Genomic DNA, 13035 nt, shown 5'->3' on the forward strand with positions numbered 1-13035 from the left:
CTCAACAAGCCTTACAAGAAAATGAAGAAACAAAATCACCCTATATTCCAGTTATCCATTGCTGCACAACAAACCATCCTAACACTTAGTATCTTCAAACAACAATTTATTATCTATCCTGGTTCTGTGGTGGATGGGGCTCAGCTGGGTGGTCCCCACTTTGATCCCTCATGTGGTTGCCATCAGATAAGACTGAATGTCCAGGATGGTTTCTTCACCCACACATCTGATGCCTCAGCTGGAATAGCTGGAAGAAACAGGGGCTGGCTGGGCCTCTCTCCACACCATGCCAGGCCTAAAGCAAGCTAACTCTTATAAAGTTACAAAACCACAGTGAAGATATTAAAGTAGCAGGTTAATTAATGGTACAAGCAATTTCACTTCATTGCAATGAACTTCTTTCCCATAATATTTAATGCATCCCAGATTCATTTCTACCATTACTTAGTTACTACACTAATTCTTAGAAACACTTTAAATCTAGTAAATAATACATCTCGGAAAGATCTAAGTGAATTAATAATACAGCTAGAAAGATTCAGAACAATTTAGAATGTTCTGCCAATGTGCATGAACTAGCCACTAGTTCATGCTAGTGGATCACAAAAGGGTAAAAACAATGAAGCTCCTTCTCCCAAGTGGCAGGATGGCAGAACACGAATGTCATAGCACAAGTGAGGTTTACAAGCTCCGTGGCTACTTTGCCTGTGCATTAAAATGTATCTCATTCTGCTGTTTGTTTTATGCCATTTTTCCATCATACTTACTTTGTCTATGCACTTCATAGGCAATAAAATGTAATTGATTCTATTAATTGCTTTTTAGTCACTAGAATTGTCCATATATGTAACTTCATTTCCCAATGAATATGTCTATAAAGCTGTATATTTTATGTCCAAAGTAATATTTTTCCCTAAAATCAACTCTGAATTAACTTGCAATGCCTCTGTGTAAAAAAGCATGTAAGACTTTTTCCAATAAAATCAGGAGGCAGCATAAACATGCACAATATGGTAATGAGAATAATAACGCCACTAACTGCCATTGTTGCATACTAAACCATTTACCTTCTTATCTCATTTAATTTTCTCATTGGCATCAGAATTATCCAACAAGACCAGTCCTGTGTCACAGCAGATGTACGAAACCCTGTAGCAAGGAGTCCAGGAATGGTCAATATTTGAAAATCCAACTATCCAGGTCAGCAATATCCCCAGTTTTCTGAGGTTTGCTCTTTATGAAATAAGCCTACAGAATAAACCCAGTTGTCCAGCAGTTTCAGCTACCTACTTCAATTTACTTGTGGCTCCACTAGCAAAAGTATTAAAGGATTATGAACATCTTTCCAAAGGCGGTGTACTAGCTGAAGGCACAGAAAGAAGGAAAAAAGGAGGCTGGATGGGCTCACTGGGGACATAACTTGTCATGAGGTTTCCTGATTTGGGTGATGGATGATGTGTGTGGTACTACACTGGCTATGGTATTTCCCTTCTTTTTTCCTAGGTGGATTAAGAGCATTTTTGTCTTTGCATCTTCCAAGTTGAGAAATTCTTTTCTTTCTTTCTGGAATGAATATATATATATATATCTCCAGCTGGTCTACCTTATAAACTAGATCGAACTACAGTATCAAACACAGCCTAAAACAGCACTTTAGGAGGCTGAGGCAAGTGGATTGCTTGAGCCCAGGAGTTAGAGACCAGCTGGGCAACATGGGGAAATCCCACCTCCACAAAACATACCAAAAAAAATTAGCCTGGTGTGGTGGCGTGCACTTGCAGTCCTAACTGCTTGGGAGGCTGAGGTGGGAGGATTGCTTGTACCCAGGAGGTGGAGGCTGCAGTGAGCCGTGATCATACCACTGCACTCGGGCCTGGGTGACAGAGCAAGATCCTGTGTCAAAAAAAAAAAAAAAAAGCAATAGATGAACATACATGCATGTTTATATAACATATAGATAGATGATATTAGTGTAAATGTATAACATTGTGTGAAAAATGTAGCTTTGGTCTCCTTGGAACACAGGGATGAGTATGACTTGCTCCCTGCTTCAAGGGGCTGGTGATCCAGCAGGGATCACAGATGTGGAGCAGGTAATAGAACAAGATACGTAATGCAACAGGTGCCAGACCTGTGGGGGCCCAGAGAGGTTGCACCTAGATGGATGAGTCTCCTAGAGCCCATTACCTTCTTCACAAGGTCTTTAGTGCCCAAAGTCAAAAGACAAAGTAAGGGGGAGGGGCACAGAGAGGCCCACAGCAGCAGAACTTACGGGAGACGGGACGGAAGAGGAAGTGGTTTCGTGCCCTTCAAATTAGATTGTCTAGATACTTGTCTTTCCCCTCCACGTAAGATGACTCATTCTTAGTATATTCATGTTTAAAATTGCTTTGGATTTTAAGTGCATGGAAGACCAGGTTCATGTCACGCTAATGTGTATTGCACAGCTTATGACCTAGAACTCTGCTGAAACCGTGCTTAGCACATAATTTTTGGAGATGACAGAGATATGACCAGGCAGAACTGTCCTCAGGTTAATTTCTAAAGTACATCAAAGTACTCTGGTTCCCCCCGGCCATCCTCTTGACTTCTTGTACTCATTTTCTCCTGTCCCTTGGCCCGTCTCTATGTTGCCTTCTAGCTTCTCAGAGCCTCCTTGCTTTGGGTCTGACCCAGGCCTGACACCCTTGCCAAGATCTCTAAATTATCTTTTCGTCTCCTCTCCTACGTGTCAAACTCCTCTGTCATCTCTCCACCAGGGGGAGGACTATATTATTCAACTAATACTACTGTACAAAAACCCACATTGCTAGCTTATTGTACTAACTATCTCAAGAAAATTTAATTTTTAAAATAAATGCTTTCAAAGTTCAATAAGCAAAGGCCTCAGCTGAGATTATTTTCTTTTTGCATTCCTGGCCCCTCAAGTTATGCCTTCAGGAAACTGCTTCTCTAAGTGCTGACCCAAACTGGCCCTTAGATAACATTTGTTATGTTCAAGTGCCCTCTGGAGGCAGAAACAGTCTCCTGTTAGATAAAAGACAGGCCTGCCAATGACCCACAAATGATTGGTCCCTGTGCTGTGAGGTCCATTCATTCCTTTCCATCTTTCTTTGTGCAGGTCTAGCATAGCCCTGCCTCGGGGCCTTCAGCTTAGGCACAGAATCTTCTTTGGCCCGGAATAGCCATTCCAAATACTGTCTCACGATTGTTTCCTTCACATCATCCACTTTAGCTCAGCAGGGCTTTCTCAGGAGTGCACCATGTCTAGCCAAGCCGACCTTGCCACTCTGTCATGTCGTGCTGTTTCCTTGTCTTCCTACATGCAGCACTATCTGAAATAATCTCCTTCCATTCATTCAACACGTTCATTGAGTGCCTGATCATATGCCCTGTCTTATGCACTTGAGACAGATCAAGGTACAAATGCAACACATTCTCTATCCTTTTTTTTTTTATTTTTATTTATTTTTTTATTTTTTTTATTTTTTTTTATTTTTTTGAGACGGAGTCTTGCTCTGTAGCCCGGGCTGGAGTGCAGTGGCCGGATCTCAGCTCACTGCAAGCTCCGCCTCCCGGGTTCACGCCATTCTCCTGCCTCAGCCTCCGGAGTAGCTGGGACTACAGGCGCCGCCACCTCGCCGGGCTAGTTTTTTGTATTTTTAGTAGAGACGGGGTTTCACCGTGTTAGCCAGGATGGTCTCGATCTCCTGACCTCGTGATCCGCCCGTCTCGGCCTCCCTAAGTGCTGGGATTACAGGCTTGAGCCACCGCGCCCGGCCCACATTCTCTATCCTAGTGGAATTTACAGGCCTTATGAATTACATGGTTTCCTTTTTCATCATCAGCCTCCCGGCTAGAATGTAAGCTCTAGGAGAGCAGGGACCTCTGTCAGCCTTGTTCACTACTTTATCCCAAGAGCCTAGAACTGTGCCTGGTACATCCTTCATGGTCAATCAGTATTTGTGGAAAGAGTAAACAAATGTTTATATTAGCCAGGAACAATTGCTGACAAAAGGATACTTTGATGCCAGGAGTTCAATACCAGCATGAGCAACATAGCAAGACCCCAGTCTCTAAAAAAAATTTTTTTTTAAGTCTATATTTTCTATCAGGATACACAACTAACATTTTAAACTTCTTTTGCTGTGAAAAAGTTAATTCAGAGACTTTTCTGACTCATCCAGCTGGAAGCAGAGAGGCTAGGATTTTCCTTTCAGGTGTCTGACACAGAGCTTGCATGCTAAGTCCTAAGGTGATGGCGTCTCAACTGTGTTGGGCCTTTATTTGTGTGTCCTTTCAATGGTTGTATCTGCCTATGTTTGACCAGAATAATTAATTTAATGAAAGCACTTTAAAAACATTTATAGGCCAGGCGCGGTGGCTCAAGCCTGTAATCCCAGCACTTTGGGAGGCCGAGACGGGCGGATCACGAGGTCAGGAGATCGAGACCATCCTGGCTAACACGGTGAAACCCCGTCTCTACTAAAAAAAAATACAAAAAACTAGCCGGGCGAGGTGGCGGCGCCTGTAGTCCCAGTTACTCGGGAGGCTGAGGCAGGAGAATGGCGTAAACCCGGGAGGTGGAGCTTGCAGTGAGCTGAGATCCGGCCTCTGTATTCCAGCCTGGACGACAGAGCGAGACTCCGTCTCAAAAAAACAAACAAATAAACAAACAAAAAAAAACATTTATAAACAGCTAAGTATCTAGTGATGTGTGCCATATAAATATTTAGATACAAAGGGTCTAAATTCAGATTATTTTTACTGGGGGAACCATTATTAATGTAATTATAAAATAGTACATTGCAGATATGTGCACACAAGAGAGAGAAGAGAGAGAGAGAGAAGCTGTGTACACTTGCTACTTCACAACAATGATGCAATTCAACAGATTTATGACAATGATCCCTTTAGACAGATACTAAAACTCACCAGGGGCAGAGCCCTGGGCCAGGCAAGGAGTAAGTCACAGCTCCTAGGCCTCAGCAGGGCCTAAGATACAAATACTTGCCCTTCCTGGGTGGAGTAGCTCAACCTGTAATCCTAATGCTTTGGGAGGCCAAGGCAGGAGGATCACTTGAGACCAGGAGTTCAAGACCAGCCTGGGCAACATGGCAAAACCCCATCTTTACAGAAAAATACAAAAATTATCTGAGGGTGGCGGCGCACACCTGTAGTACTCAGGAGACTGAGGTGGGAGGATTGCCTGAGCCCAGGAGTTCGAGGCTGTGGTGAGCTGTGATCATGCCACTGCACTCCAGCCTCGGTGACAGAGCAAGGCCCTGTTCACGTCCCCGACAAAAAAAAAAAAAAAAATAGGTACTTGCCCTTGTGGCTGGAGCCACAGGGGCCATGAGTTCAGCAGGGATTCCTGCCGGCTGCTCCAAGTCACTCTCCCAGCACTCCCTGCTCTACTCTCCTGCAGAACCAAACTGCTTACCGTTCCCCAAACGCGCTCTGCTGGTTCACACCTCCGTGCCTTTGCATGTTTTCTCGGACTGGAATGCTCGGTCCGTGTAGAGTGGACACGTGTCATGTTTTCTGGCTGCTTAGCAGGGTTTGAAAACCCTGCCTATGTTCTGGGAATTTCCTAACACAAGAATGAGTCCTGCCTCCCCAAGGCAGATGCCAGAGATCACACTCGGCCAGGCTTCTTTGCAGAGCAGGGTACAGGCACATGACCCAGCCTCCCTCCGTCAGCTTTGTCTACACAGGATACCAACTTAGAGATGAGCAATCCAAGGCAGTGGGCGCAGTGTAGAAGTGATGTATCAGGCAATGCTGGTAACGCAGGCACCAGGCTTTGGAGAAGCAATAGTTACCGGCATGTGGCCCTGGCACAAGAAGGGGCAGCATCACAAACCATCACGTCCAGAGCTCTAGAGGGGCAGCGGCAGTGGCTTCCACTGCAGGCCAGATCTGCGGTGGATGTAGGGCCTTGTTTCAGGAAGCTCTTCATGGCACTTTATGTCCCCATCCATCAAGCAGAAGAGTCACTCTATATCCTTGTAATCCTTTTAATCAATCCTTTTTGTGCTTTTGTGGATTACACCTAAGAGCCTGGCCTAGTTGCAAGTCTTCCGGCGTATGACCTGTGGTAGGTCATACACCAACCTACATTAATCCTCTTCACGAAAGGCAACTTGCTTTGCAAAATCCATGTTGGCATGGAGGTCTCCTGTGGCCCTCCCCTGAAACCTTCTATTCCATTCCTCCTTCATGCCCTCCTGCAATGCCCTCACTACCCACAAGCCTCTTGCCGCATGCCCCCCTGGATTATAATTGCTTGTTTCTTCCTCCTCTGCTTGGACCATGATTTCTTTGAGGCTAGCCGTTGGCTCTTTCACTTCTGCATTTCCAGCAGTTAGTTTGGGTTGACAGCATCCAACACAGGATAGGTACTAAAGGGAAGTTTGTTACTGATAGGAAGGGATGCTCCGATTTGCTTTCTGAGAACCAGGAATCAGAAACAGGTGCTATGAGGTGGCTGCGTCTAACATAGATCTCGGTGAATGGCAGGGATTTCAACAGGCGGAATTGGTGGGGATCATCCTGCACATGACATGTAATCTGCTTTTTAAAAATTATTATATCCCTCAGCATTTTCCCGCATCCTTAATATGCTGTATGGGACATGCTCAGTTGCCCAACAACCCTTCCCTTGCCCTTCTTTTTTTCAGGTTTGGATGGTGATGTCTCCAGGAAGGTGGACCCTCCCACAGCCCCAAGGGGATGAGTCCTCATTGCTCCAAACCAGGGGTTGACCAACCGCAGCCTGCTAGCCAGATCTGGCCTGCCACCTGTTTTTGTATGGCTTCACACCATACAAAATGCTTGTTATAGTTTCAAATGGTTGGGAAAAAAAAGAAAAAAGAAAAAAATTCTTTGTGCCAGATAAAAAAATATATAAAATTCAACTTTCAGTGTCCACAGAGACACTGGAACATAGGCATACGGATTTGTTTCCGGTGTCTCTAGCTGCTTTGGCTCTACAATGGCAGAGTTGAATATGTGTGACAAGGACCACATGCCCTGCAAAGCCTGACATATTTACTGGCTGGTTCTCTTCAGAAGAAGCTTGTTGACCCTGTTCTCAAGCAATCACACTAATGCCAATCTCCTCCAAGTGTTGATTTTTGGGAGGAGTATGAGACCTATTTCTCGGCCAATGAAACACACAAGGAAACCTGACAGAGGACTGCTGGGAAAGATTGTTTTCTCCAATGAGAGGGAGATATGTGAGCGTGCTTCCTTTTTGCCTTTGGATGTTGCATGTGAGGATGTGATAGGCAGAGCTGTGGCAGCCATCTTGTAGTCATGAGGGAAAAGCTAAGAGAACCATAGAGAAGCTACCCCAGATATTGTTGAGCTGTTAAATTAACCAGCTCTGGAACCTGCTACCTCTAGAATTTTTTAATATTCAAAGTAAATATACTAGGCTGGGCACAGTGGCTCATCCTGTAATCCCAGGACTTTGGGAAGATGAGGTGGGAGGATCACTTGAGCCCAGGAGTTTGAGACCAGCCTGGGCAATATAGTGAGACCCCTGTCTCTACAAAAAAAAAAAAAAAAAAATTAGCTGGGCATAGTGGCACACACCTATAGTCCTAGTTACTGGGGAGGCTGAGGTGGGAGGATGACTTGAACCCAGGAGTTCAAGGCTTCAGTGAGCTATGCTCACACCACTACATTCCAGCCTGGGCAACACAGCCAGACCCTGTCTCTAAACAAACAAATACACTGACAGTTGGGCATTCTGTTCATTGTGGCCAAATTCGTCCTAAAGCATATGATGTGACAAGAATATTTCCTCTTATTGATGAACCATAAAATGTTAACCATTTATGAGCATTTTCCTTTAACTCTTTGCTATTACGTTTTATATTTTTAAAAATATGTATCTTACAAATTCAAATGTAAGGATTATTAACTATCAGAGGGAACACAGAGAAATAAAATAAAATAAAAACAAATTTAAGGCTCATAAAATACGTGCCTCAGCTAGTGCCTTCTCCCTCTCCCTTTTCGGCTTCCTTCTCCTCCCACTTCTGCTTCCCATTTATTTCCCTGTACCATTAAAACGTTGCCAAGGAAAAGACAAATGAAAAAAATTGCCCATCCCCAAAACACTGTTCTAATAAGTCTTTTACTGGATGCAGATCGCCCTCTTATTCTAACGTAGATTGACAGAAATCCAAATCCATGTTTATCTATTTAAAATACAAATTCCATTATGGTTATTAGAGCCTGGGAAAGGCAGAGGGAGGAAAAGATAGGGAGAGACCGGTCAACAGAGATGAAATTTAAGCTAGATAAGAGGAACACATTCAAGTGCTCTATAGCACTGTAGGGTGAATATAGTTAACAATAACTTATTGTGTATGTTCAAAGAGCTGGAAAAGAGGATTTTGAATGTTCCCAACACAAAGAATGAGAAACGTTTGAGGTGAGGCCTACGTTAATTGCCCTGATTTGACCATTACACATTGATACATGTATTAATATATCACTCTGTACTCAAAAAATATGTGCGATTACTACATGTCAACTAGAAATAAAAGGAGCATATAAAATAACATACAAATTCTACCTGACTCCAAAAAAGACTTATGGGAGTTTTCAATAAAAGTTACATCAGCAGCCAGGAGTATTTAATGGGCACTAAAATTACATAATCAAAAGCAAGTTTTCTTCTTCTTTTTTTTTTTTTTTTTGAGACAGTCTTGCTCTGTCACCCAGGCTGGAGTGCAATGACGCGATCTCAGCTCACTGCACTGCAACCTCCGCCTCCTGGGTTCAAGCAATTTGCCGGCCTCAGCCTCCTGAGTAGCTGGGATTACAGGCGCCCACCACCACGGCCAGGTAATTTTTGTATTTTTAGTAGATACGGGGTTTCTCCATGTTGGCCAGGCTGGTCTCAAACTCCTGACCTCAGGTGATCTGCCCACCTCGGCCTCCCGTCTTCTTTCTTATTAACTATAAATACATTTGAGTCAGAGATGTTTCATGCTGTTGATCTGTTTGCAACTCCAATGAACTCACTTTGTTAAAACATGCCCCATGTGGTATAAGAACCAGGGATACATTTTCTGAAATTATTTCTCCTTTTAGTGTCATTAACCAGTGCATTGTGAAATTCTGTTGAAATAGCAAACGCTTGCTTTTCCATGCAGACATTCCATGTCTGTCCTCTTACCTCTGACCTGCGTCACACCTGCCACCCATCACAAAGCCAGCTGCTTTGAAATCTCTGGATCGTGCAATTCCAAGTGCAGCAAACAGTTACCTGGAGCAAGAGGTCAGTGTGCTGACGTGTTTCCTATTTGGAACCTAGGTCTGAAATACTATTGAGTTGAGCTACCTCTACAGAGAGCAGTGATCCACGTCTTTAAAATGTTGTTCTCAAGAGGCCATAGGATTCCTAGGAATTTTTGTTGTTGTTGAGACAGAGTCTCACTCTGTCACCCAGGCTGGAGTACAGTGGCACGATCTTGGCTCACTGCAACCTCCACCTCCCAGGTTCAAGCGATTCTCCTGCCTCAGCCTCCTGAGTAGCTGGGATTACAGGCACGTGCCACCAAGCCCGGCTAATTTTTGTATTTTTGGTAGAGACAGGGTTTCACCATGTTGGTCAGGCTGGTATCAAACTCCTGACCTCAGGTGATCCACTCCCATTAGCCTCCCAAAATGCTGGGATTACAGGCATGAGCCACTGCGCCTGGCCAGGATTCCTAGGAAATTACACTCAGAACAAAGTTTGCATGGACACTTTCTTAATTTAGTGCCAACCAGATGATTTTACAATCACTTCTCTGAGCATCTGAGAGATAGGAAGCATTTTAACATCTATGTATTTATTTCTTTCTTTCTAATATAAAGATAGCAGAAAGAGCCACTGTTGTGGGGGATTTTAAGCTGCTGAGGCAACTTTTATAAAATATTATAGAAGGAGATGTATTTCAGAAGAAAAAACTTCCAGTTCCTGCAGCCCTCTTGCCTTTTTTTTTGAGATGGAATCTCGCTCTGATGCCCAGGCCAGAGTACAGTGGCCCAATCTCGGTTCACTGCAACCTCCGCCTCCTGGGTTCAAGCAATTCTCTGCCTCAGCCTCCTGAGTAGCTGGGATTATAGGCACCTGCCACCATGCCTGGCTAATTTTTTTGAATTTTTAGTGGAGACGGGGTTTCATCATATTGGCCAGGGTGGTCTTGAACTCCTGACCTTGTGATCCACCCGCCGCAGCCTCCCAAAGTGCTGGGATTACAGGCGTGAGCCACCGCATCTGGTGCCTCTTGCTTTTAATAAGAAGCCTCGGCTGGGCTCAGTGGCTCACACCTATAATCCCAGCACTTTGGGAGGCTAAGGTGGGCGGATCGCTTGAGGTCAGGAGTTTGAGACTAGCCTGGCAAACATGGTAAAACGCCGTCTCTACTAAAAATACAAAAAAATTAGCCGGGCATGATGGCGGGCGCCTGTACTCAGGAGGCTGAGACAGGATAATTGCTTGAACCCAGGAGGCAGAGGTTGCAGTGAGCTGAGATCGCGCCATTGCACTCCAGCCTGGGCAACAGAGAGAGACTCCGTCTCAAAAAAAAAAAGCCTCTGGAAGAGAGCACTGCACAGTGTGGCAGCTGAGCACCTGACCTTTGGAGTTGGACAGAACTTTGCTGAATCCCTGCTTTTCTCTTAGCACCTGTGTAATGTGGCCTCTCAACGCCTTGGTTTCCTCTCCAACCTCATTCTTACCAGCCACTGGGCTAGGCAAGGGGACACAGCAACTAAGTTGGACAGAAGAAAAATGGATGAGAGTTTGTGCAAAAAAAACCAAAAAAGATAACTTTGTAGATTATGGATTAAAAATCTGATCAAAATTCTGATCATTTCTTATAGAACAAATTGGGAGGCGTGGAGAGGAGAAACGTGGAAGGCTTGGGAGTGATCAGAGTTTGGAACAGCCTTTGTCAGGACAGGAGAGGAAGGGGCTCAAGGAAGACATGACAAAGCACTAGGGGCCAATGGCTAGAGGAGAGCACCATGCGCCCTGCATGGTGGACTGTTCCAACAGGCTGATGGACAGGGGCTCAAAGGAACTGGTGATGAGTCATGCTGTGGCTGGGCTTTACAAAAGGCTAAGTGACTCACTAAAGGTCACACAGGGACATTTACACAAACATCCTGGCCCCGAGTCCAGTGCTCTTTCTAATCTAGAACAGGGTCCTTCCTTTTTTTTATTTGAGACAGGGTCTTGCTCAGTCGCCCAGGCTGGACTGCAGTGGCGTGAACACAGCTCACTGCAGCTTCAACCTCCCAGGCTCGAGAGATCCTGCCACAGCTTCCCCAGTAGCTGGGACTACAGGCATGCGCCACCACACCAGGTTTAAACAAATTTTTTGTTGTTGTTCTGATTTTTAGTACGGACAGGGGCTCACTGAAACTGCCTTTGCAAAAATCATAACAGAAAATTATGATGGTGAAAGAGATCTGACCTAACTGACTCCATCTTGCTTCTAACCTCCAAACTGTCCTTGTTCTGGGCGCAGGCCCAACTAACTTTGGGAGGAGCTTAGTTTACAGTTTAGTGTTGAAACAAAGACGATAACAGCCCTTTCCCAAAACAAACACCCTTCCTGCCTGGGGACGAGGCTGCCTTGGTAGGACTAACAAATTAGCCACAAGTTTACAAATTGTGGTTTAGGAGTCATGCAGCTGGAGGCTGCAAGATTCTAAACCTCCCCAAATTGCTCCTCAGGATGACATCACTATTGTAAAACCTAAGATCAGAGATAAGATTGAGATATTTTGCAGACCCTGTACTAGATGGATTCATCAGCTGGCACTACCCAGATTGATAAACTGACTCATCTGGTTTTGTGGCCCCCACTCAGGAACCGACGCAGCTCAAGAGGACAGTTTAGACTCCCTATGATTTCATCTCCAACCTGACCAATCAGTACTCCCACTCACTGGCCCCCGACCCACCAAATTATCCCTAAAAACTCCAAACCCCGAATTCTTGGGGAGATTGATGTGAGTAATAATAAAACTCCGGTCTCCTGTACAGCTGGCTCTGCGTGAATTAAACTGTTTCTCTATTGCAATTCCCCCATCTTGATAAATTGGCTTAGTTGAGGCAGCAGGTGAGAAGACCCCATTAGGCAGTTACATCACTATGTTGCCCAGGTTCCACTCGACTTCCTGGGCTTGAGCAATCCTCCTGCTTCAGCCTCCCAACATGTTGGGATTACAGGCATGAGTCATTGCATCCGGCCAAGTCTGTCCTTGATCAGGGTTCTTTTGGGTCTCATTTTCCTAAGCTGCAAACGCCATTGGACCAGGTGATATTGCCAACCCCTTTAAGCTGCTGTAACCGTAGTTTCGGCTCCTGGGTCTGCTTTTAATTAGTTATGTTCCCCATCACTTTGGACAAGTCATCCCAACTCCCTGGCTTGTTTCTGTAACTCGATTATGGTCCAGAAGCCCGAGTTCTAAAGTGCTGATTCTGATGAGGGCCCACTCACCAGGCACTCTGATCCCATCATAGCATCTACTACAGCCTGGGAGGTGTATTCAAGTGTGCATTCATGTTAAGCAGTAACACCAATCAAATCACTTAAATAACGTAGGTAATAATCCAATAGCACAGCCAGACATGGTGGCTCACACATGTAATCCCAGCACTTTGGGAGGCCGAGGTAGGCAGATCACCTGGGGTCAGGAGTTCGAGACCCGTCTGGCCAAGGTGGTGAAACCCTGACTCTACTAAAAAATACAAAATTGCCGGGCGTGGTGGCTCAAGCCTGTAATCCCAGCACTTTGGGAGGCCGAGACGGGCGGATCACGAGGTCAGGAGATCAAGACCATCCTGGCTAACACGGTGAAACCCCGTCTCTACTAAAAAATACAAAAAACTAGCCGGGCGAGGTGGCGGGCGCCTGTAGTCCCAGCTACTCAGGAGGCTGAGGCAGGAGAATGGCGTGAACCCGGGAGGCGGAGCTTGCAGTGAGCTGAGATCCGGCCACTGCACTCCAGCCT

This window comes from Chlorocebus sabaeus, chromosome 3, assembly GCF_047675955.1.
Source record: "Chlorocebus sabaeus isolate Y175 chromosome 3, mChlSab1.0.hap1, whole genome shotgun sequence".
Classification (NCBI taxonomy): Eukaryota; Metazoa; Chordata; class Mammalia; order Primates; family Cercopithecidae; genus Chlorocebus; species Chlorocebus sabaeus.